Source organism: Rattus norvegicus, chromosome 5 (genome assembly GCF_021556685.1).
Source record: "Rattus norvegicus strain SHRSP/BbbUtx chromosome 5, alternate assembly SHRSP_T2T, whole genome shotgun sequence".
In the NCBI taxonomy this organism is placed as follows: domain Eukaryota; kingdom Metazoa; phylum Chordata; class Mammalia; order Rodentia; family Muridae; genus Rattus; species Rattus norvegicus.
Genome location: NC_141538.1, coordinates 28,218,582 through 28,225,793, shown reverse-complemented (window position 1 = coordinate 28,225,793; position 7,212 = coordinate 28,218,582). Strand labels below are relative to the sequence as shown.

Sequence of the window (7,212 nt, the reverse complement as noted above, 5' to 3'; positions counted from 1 at the left end):
AAAACCATTTTTTTAAGGAAGGCTCTCATTCACTGGAGAACCGAAAAGAATAAATTTCAAGATAGGTTTCAAAATATGATTGAGGATCAGAGGAAAGTTTCTGGAAATTTTAGCTTTCTAATATTTTCTAATCTTTTAAGATATCCTTTAAAAAAGAGTCTCACTCTACAACCCAAGCCACTCTCAAACTCAAAAGCCAGACATCTGTCTCACAAGTGCTGGGACTGCCAGAGTCTGACACCAGGCCTATCTAGCATATCTGGCTTCAACATACATTAGGAGTGTGTTGTAAAGGCCAACAGAAGTGTCTTTGAACATCTTTCTGTGTGTATCTGAAAGAAATGTATATACACACATGCACACTTTGAAGAGTTTGTTGAGTTTTCACTGTACTGGACTTCGCTGTCTGCAGATCACCACGATCTTGTGCACAGAGCAGGACTTCCCTCTACTGCCTTGTCCACTGCGAGGCATCACTCCTACCAGAGCCTCAAATGTCACAGCAGAGAGACTAACTTGTTCTTTTACCTTAGCCCATGAGTTGAAAAGTCTCTGCTGATTGGCACCTAAGGTGTAGGGGTGTGTTTTGGTATTGAGTCAGGGTCTATGTGGCCCTCACTGTTCTGTAACTCTCTATGTAGACCAGACTTGCCCGTGTCCTTGGTGCTAGGATTAAAGACGAGTTCACTATGCCCAGCTCAGTTCTAAAAGAAGCATTCAAAAGAAAGTATGGTTTGTCTTCATGTTTTTCCCCATTTTCCTAATATTTTATTTGTAAATATTTTAGCCTACATATTGATTAGCACTGGGGCATGTGCACCTGTACATACAAGAAGTTTCATAAGTCCAGGTTAGGATTCATACATAATTTCTTTCTGAATGGCAGGATGCAAAATCAATCGAGGTAGAGAGCAGTGTTGGGTGAGGCCATGTCCCCAGTCCTGGGAACCCAGGGTAAACCTTCCCTTCTTTCCTTTGGTTCCTTTGGAAGCTGCTATCTGTTCAGAGCTGGTCCTCCCTTCCCCCATCTGTATGACTTTCCAGTGTCTCAAACCTACAAAGAGAATCTGAAGCTGACCATGCACCCTGTATGAAATGCTGTGTCCTCGCTGGTTATCTAGCCAATGAAGAAATGACTAAGGCGGCCCTGTCATCTCCAAGCAGTTAAGCAGCAACTAAGAACACATTAGAGAGTCTAGATGAAGTGGTCAGAAAAGTGAACTCCGTTATCAAAATAAGAGTTTGAATTCAAACATCCCAACAATGGTTACAATAGACATTTATTTAAGGTGGGGACATCTGTAGACAAATAATTCTTAAATTGTGATTCAGGCTGAACCAGCTTCACAGAGATATATTGAGAGGAGGCATAGCCACAGATCTCAACTGTGGATCACTTTTTGCCCATTCTTTTCTCTCCTTTCTTTCAGATAGAATTTGTAGAATAATCAAGGTAGAATTTGTCCTAATAAATGAAGAAGCAAACAGGTCATAAACCACGAATGAAAGTCATTACAATGAATTGCTATCATTACAATGAATTACTTTTTGCTTGTAACCTAAGAAACTATATTCTAAACCTCTAGGAACTATGTGCATTTTATAAAACCTCACAGAGGTCAGTGTGTAGATCAGCAGAGTACCAAGGAGGAAAGAAAGCCTATATAGACTCTTGCCTAGTGTCAATGGAGTCTAAGGACAGAAGTCCAACCCATCCCAGGAGTTAGAAGATCACCCAGTGGACTTCAGGGGAAACAACAGTGGTCCATAAAGCAGAAGACCTGGATTCAAGTCCAGGCCTTCCATACTGGAGACTGGCTTCATGATTTTAGATATCACGTCAGTTTCAGGTCTTATCATGTTGCTCTGTTAGCTAGAGCTGACAGCTTTCTGCTAACCTCACTTGGTTGCTGATACCTCCTCACGTGGTTTGACTTAGAGAACACTACAGAGTGCATAAGTAAGCCTGCTTCTCCTATTCCTGAGTCTGCATCCTGAGTGACCCACAGTGTGAGACATCAGAGCTGCCCCACCACCTCATATTTGTCCATGGCTCTGCAGGCACCACCCGATGACTCACGGTCAGGTCTAGGCCTCTCTTAATGTGAGACGCTCTTCCCCTCAAAGGTCCTCAGGGAAGCTTCTTATGACTTCTTTCCCATCTTCAGTCTTCTATGCTGTCCCATTTCACATTAACCCTGTGATAGGAAAGGCAGAGCCAGATTCAAGAACTACCCCAAACAGCAGTGGAGTTGTTTTTCCTTTTGAGGCAGCATCTCACTGTGCATCCGGGCTAGCCTTGCATTCGCACAGACTCATTTGTTTGTCCTATCCGGCCTTTAACTCACAACTGCTTTGAATGACCATCCTCTTGCTTCTGCCTTCTCACTGCTAACATTACACATATAACTCAGCTGGTAGGAGCTGTGCGTGTGTGTGCATGTGCGTGTGTGTGTGTGTGTGTGTGTGTGTGCTTCTGCGTGTGCAAGGACACCTCCACATACATGCTTGTGCTACTGTTTCAGCTTCACACGGGTTCTGAAGGTCATCAGGCCTGTGTGGCTCACTGAGGCATCTCCTCCACCCAGGATTTCTCTTTTCTAATGAACAAAACATCTTTATGACATATAACTCAAGACTTGACTGAAAAAAAGACCAAGAGTTCAAATCATTAGGTAAGACCAAAACCAAAAGCATTTCCCACCCTGGTTATCTCTTGAAGATAACCACTTGAAACCACTGTGATAGCATTCTTACTCCCTATGATCCACTTCAGAAAATATTTCAAATGGATATCTTGCCCTTGAAAACATGAGTAGACGATATCTTGTCTTCTAATCTGAGATCAAGATCTTAACTGACTGGTACTAGGGAAATGGTGAGGCAGAGGGAGGCACTTGCTACAGAGTCTAATAACCCAAGTTTCAGCCCTGGACCCCGGGGAGGAAGGAGGACTCCCAGAAGCCCTCCTCTGACCTCCACAATCACACTCTGGCATATATGCAAATGATAAGATATTTTTTTAAAAGATATAGGGGACTAAAAGTTACACTGAGGAGCACTAACATTCACTATGCTTCCATGAAGTTCTAGACCCCAAAGTGAAACCCGTGGCTATCAGAAAGCTCTAACAACGTTCACAAATCACACAAAGAGGTGAGAACAAGCGTTCAGGACTTTAGCCTCTTCGAGAAAGAATAAAAACGTAACGATAAAATAGAGTTTAATCTGAAACCTGACACACACAAAACAAAGTGAAACACCTTTTTGGAACTGTAAGAAGTCTCTAAAAAGTCTTGCACTCAGAAAGAACAAGGAGCGGGAGAAGAGGCTAACAGAAGGCACAGATATTGGATCCTGCAGCATCACAGTGCCGTTTTGGAAAACCATCCAGCCACTTGCTTGGCACTGCAACCGTAGTTACCACACTGCCAGTTACAGTCCACTCACGCTACACCCGGGCCACAGTGCACCGATAGGCAGACAACGGTGTTCTTATAAACCTAAGAAGTAGTGTCCCTTTGTATGTAACGCAGATAAATTATTTTACCCATGATGCCGTGGGAGAAGATGGTGAGGGCAGAATTAAATTGCCGACTGTTCACAAGTGTTCTTCCTATCACTCTGGGTTCTCAAAGTCTAGTGCTTTCTGTCCTTCCGTCACCTGCTACCATCAGACTTCAAGGGGGATGGGACGGGAAGGTGACTTGGGGCATTTCTATCCTTTGTAGTTGCAGAAATAAACTTTCTTTACAATGTGGGTGGAGCTATGAGAGTTAAGCAGGCTTCTCCTAGTCTCCAAAATTTTTAGTCTACATAATCTCGCCTGACCGTCATTTTAAAAATATACTTATATCTCCTGGGAAATGTTTTACACCATCCATTAATCATTTAAATATTAATAGGTTAGTCAAAAATAAGGCCAATTTTTCTCTTCCCAAACAGTTAACTGATCACCAAAGGACAGAACTTGTAAATGGATAAGGAGAGCTGCTCCATGTTAAAACTCTTAATGTCCCCTGTCCCCCTTGCCACCTGCACACTGTGGGACATTTGGCCCCAGGGCTCTTTCCAGAGGCCTCAGGCAGGAGAACTGGTGCCACCCTTCACCTTGGCAAAGCAGGAGAGCTGGCGGGATGAATAATTCAGCTGCTACCCAGGTCCAGATCCAGGGCTTTTAGTGGGCCCATCCCAACATCTACCCCATTTATGAACTGTTGGAGCACACGGAGGGGTGGGTCCTGCAGATCCAAAGCTGCAGAGTCTCCGTGACACAGGATATCTGAGAGGAGTCCCAGTGAGGATCTAGTATTAATAGAGTAGAAGCCAGAAACCTCAGACCAGACACATGACTCACTGCACTGAATATTTGAAAGAAAAACTGTTTGAGCAAAGGGGTTCACTGTGTAACGCACTGCAGCCTCCACGGCGATATTTGTTTGTTTTCTGTGGGGGTGAAGTTTGCAAGGGCAGATGTGGAGGGGTGGGGAGGTGAGTGGGGTCAGGGTGCATGATGTGAAACTCATAAAGAATCAATGAGAAGTTAAAAAACAAGACTCCCCATGACGACATATTATGTGTTTACATTCTAATGCAGCCGTATACCATAACTAAATAAAAGTTTGGCTACTTGGATTATCTTCAAAAACTAACCAAACAAACAAACAAACAAACAAACAAACAAATCTTCTTCATGTAACAGAGCATGCCTGTAATCTCAGCACTGAGGAAGCTGACTCAGTAAGAGTATGAATTCCAGGCCTTGTCTAAACAAACCACCACCACCACTACCAAGGACAACAACAATAATGTAATAGGGGAGGGGTTGGAATACAGCAGCAACAACAACAACAACAATAATAATAATGATATATAGGGTAGGAGCTGGAATATAGCTCAGCCTTAAAGTTCATGCCTGACATGCAAATACTCTTATGCAAAAACAAAGCAAAAACACCTCTTAGCCTGGAGGACAAGGTTAAGCCTGAGAGGGGTAGCCTAGAAGAGGCCAAGGAAGCTGGATAGTACCCGATGTTAACAAAACAGATATGGTACAGGCTAGAAAGTAGAGCAAGCTTAATCTTTCTTTTCTACCTGAGATGGGTAGGGAATCTCAAGTGTGATTGGTTGCCAGAGAATATTATGTCCTTTTTTCTTTTGATTCTCATTTTCTCTCTCTCTCTCTCTCTCTCTCTCTCTCTCTCTCTCTCTCTCTCTCTCTCCTCTCTCTCTCTCTCTCTTGAGATAGTATCTCTCACAGCCTGGAACTTGTGAAGTACGCTAGGCTAACTGGCCAGTGCACTCAAGTGATCCGCCTATCAATACCTCTACAGAACCAGAATTAAAAGCACGGAACAGGATTTCAGGCTGACTGGCTGGCTAGCTGGCTGGCTTCCCTCCTTCCTTCCTTCTAGTTTTCTGAGGCAAGCTCTCAGTTAGCTCCCTCTGACTTCTTACTCCTCGGTACAGATTACTACATGGCTTCCTCCGACCTTAGAAGTGCTCATGTATAGAACTGTCTCCATAGGAAAACTGAAATAGTAAGGGACTGATGATGGAGCTCAGTCCCTGCCTACCCTGCCTAGCCCTGGCTTCTGTCTTCAGCACCACATAAAATGGGTGTGGCAGTGCACATCTGCAACTCCAGCATTCTTAGGGGTGAGGAAAAAGCATCAGAAGTTTAAGGCCATCCTTTAATACTCAGTTGAGTAAAAAGCCAGCTTGGGCTACATGATATCTGATTCGAAAGATACAAATGTGAAAGGGTAAAACAAACAAACAAACAAACAAACGTATGGGAGATAAACTGTAAACACAGCAGGGCTATGACAACGATTAATATTTACCTAGCACTTATGTGCCAGGAACATTCTATTAGCTCTTTCCACATCAGCGGGACTAAAAGCCCATTGCAGAAAAGAAAGTAGGCTTAGGAAAAAGATCCAATCTGAGCTCTGTTAAAATCAGGTCTCTAACACTAATCACACACACGGAAGCAGATTACCTTAAACTGAGTGAGGTTCCTTAAAGATTTGTCAAGTGGCTGAAGTTAATGAGTTCACAATTTCTCGGAATGGTAAGAGTAACAGTAGTGTTTTAAAGAATTATTCCACTTTATACCGCTGGAGGGCATAGATTAGCTTAAAAACAAACAAAAACCAGGTCAGGGAACACTGCTTGCAGTGAATGCTCTTTTAAACACTCTGGCATTCTAGTCCATGACAGACTTTCTAGTGCATACGATAAACAAAAATCCTTCCATCCCTGCAGCTCCAACGCGCGTTCCATATTCACCAAGGCTAACCTGAAACCAAACTATAAACCCTACCTATCTCCTTCCAATTCTGGCAGAAAGCTCGAGGGACAGAATGAGGGCTCACATACTAATTGCTCCGACCTTGTCACCAGCGTTGAAGAGAAATACCAGTGGTAGGATCTACGCAGCTGAATCCAAGTGCCCAAGTACTCCCTCAGGTCACTGTGGCACAAGTCCTCTCACCTACCTCAGCACCTCCCCAAGCTGTCCAAAGGTGGAGGGGAACGAGGCCAAACCGCTGTCCGGCCACGTCCCATTCCTTCCGACAGAGGTCCCGGTTCCAAACTTCAAGCTGACTGGGCCTTGCACAAACCTTGACATGGGACTGGGGCCCTAGGAATCTTACTCACAAGATTCAGCTACAGCAGAAGGGGGCGGAGATGTTGCTGAGAAAATAAAACCACCACGAGATCCACCAAAGAGGATCAGGTCACCGACCAGCCAGCGAGGCGAGGGAGGGTCCCCGCGCACGCACGCGCAGCTCAGATGGCCTGGAAGTAGCTAGTTAAGTCTTTAGTATCTGAGTGAGCTCTGCAAGGAAGGCTGATCCTTTGCGACATTTGAGGAAAGAGCAAGAAGTTAGGAGATGTAGCAGGGTGTTATTCGGGATTCTGTTACAGGAAGGAAGGATTCTGTTACGGTATTAATGGAATCATTGCTTCAAGACAGGTAATATGGTAAAAAGATTTTCATGTACGCAGCTCCTCCACTTGGAAGAAGGAGGTTCTTGGATGCCAGAGGATGCCCCAGATGCTCAAATTCATTGCATCAAATGGTACAGCATTTTAATATAATCTACATACAGTTTCTGCAGTCTCTCTTTTTTTTTTTTTTTTTTTTGTAGCTTGCCCCAAACCTTCCTCTTGTTCTCATCTGGTGGTATCTGTGAGGCAGGG

At 44.0% G+C, this 7,212-nt stretch overlaps 1 long non-coding RNA gene across 1 annotated transcript; it reads right to left on the bottom strand.

Annotated features, from left to right (window-relative positions):
• Positions 1–1,262: 1,262 nt before the first annotated feature.
• On the bottom strand, positions 1,263–6,772 carry LOC103692300 (uncharacterized). Its single transcript, XR_015620698.1, has 3 exons — positions 6,504–6,772; positions 2,081–2,198; positions 1,263–1,465 (listed from the first exon to the last, which is right to left on the bottom strand). It is a non-coding gene; the product is annotated as an uncharacterized LOC103692300 (long non-coding RNA).
• Between the last annotated feature and the right edge of the window lie 440 nt (positions 6,773–7,212).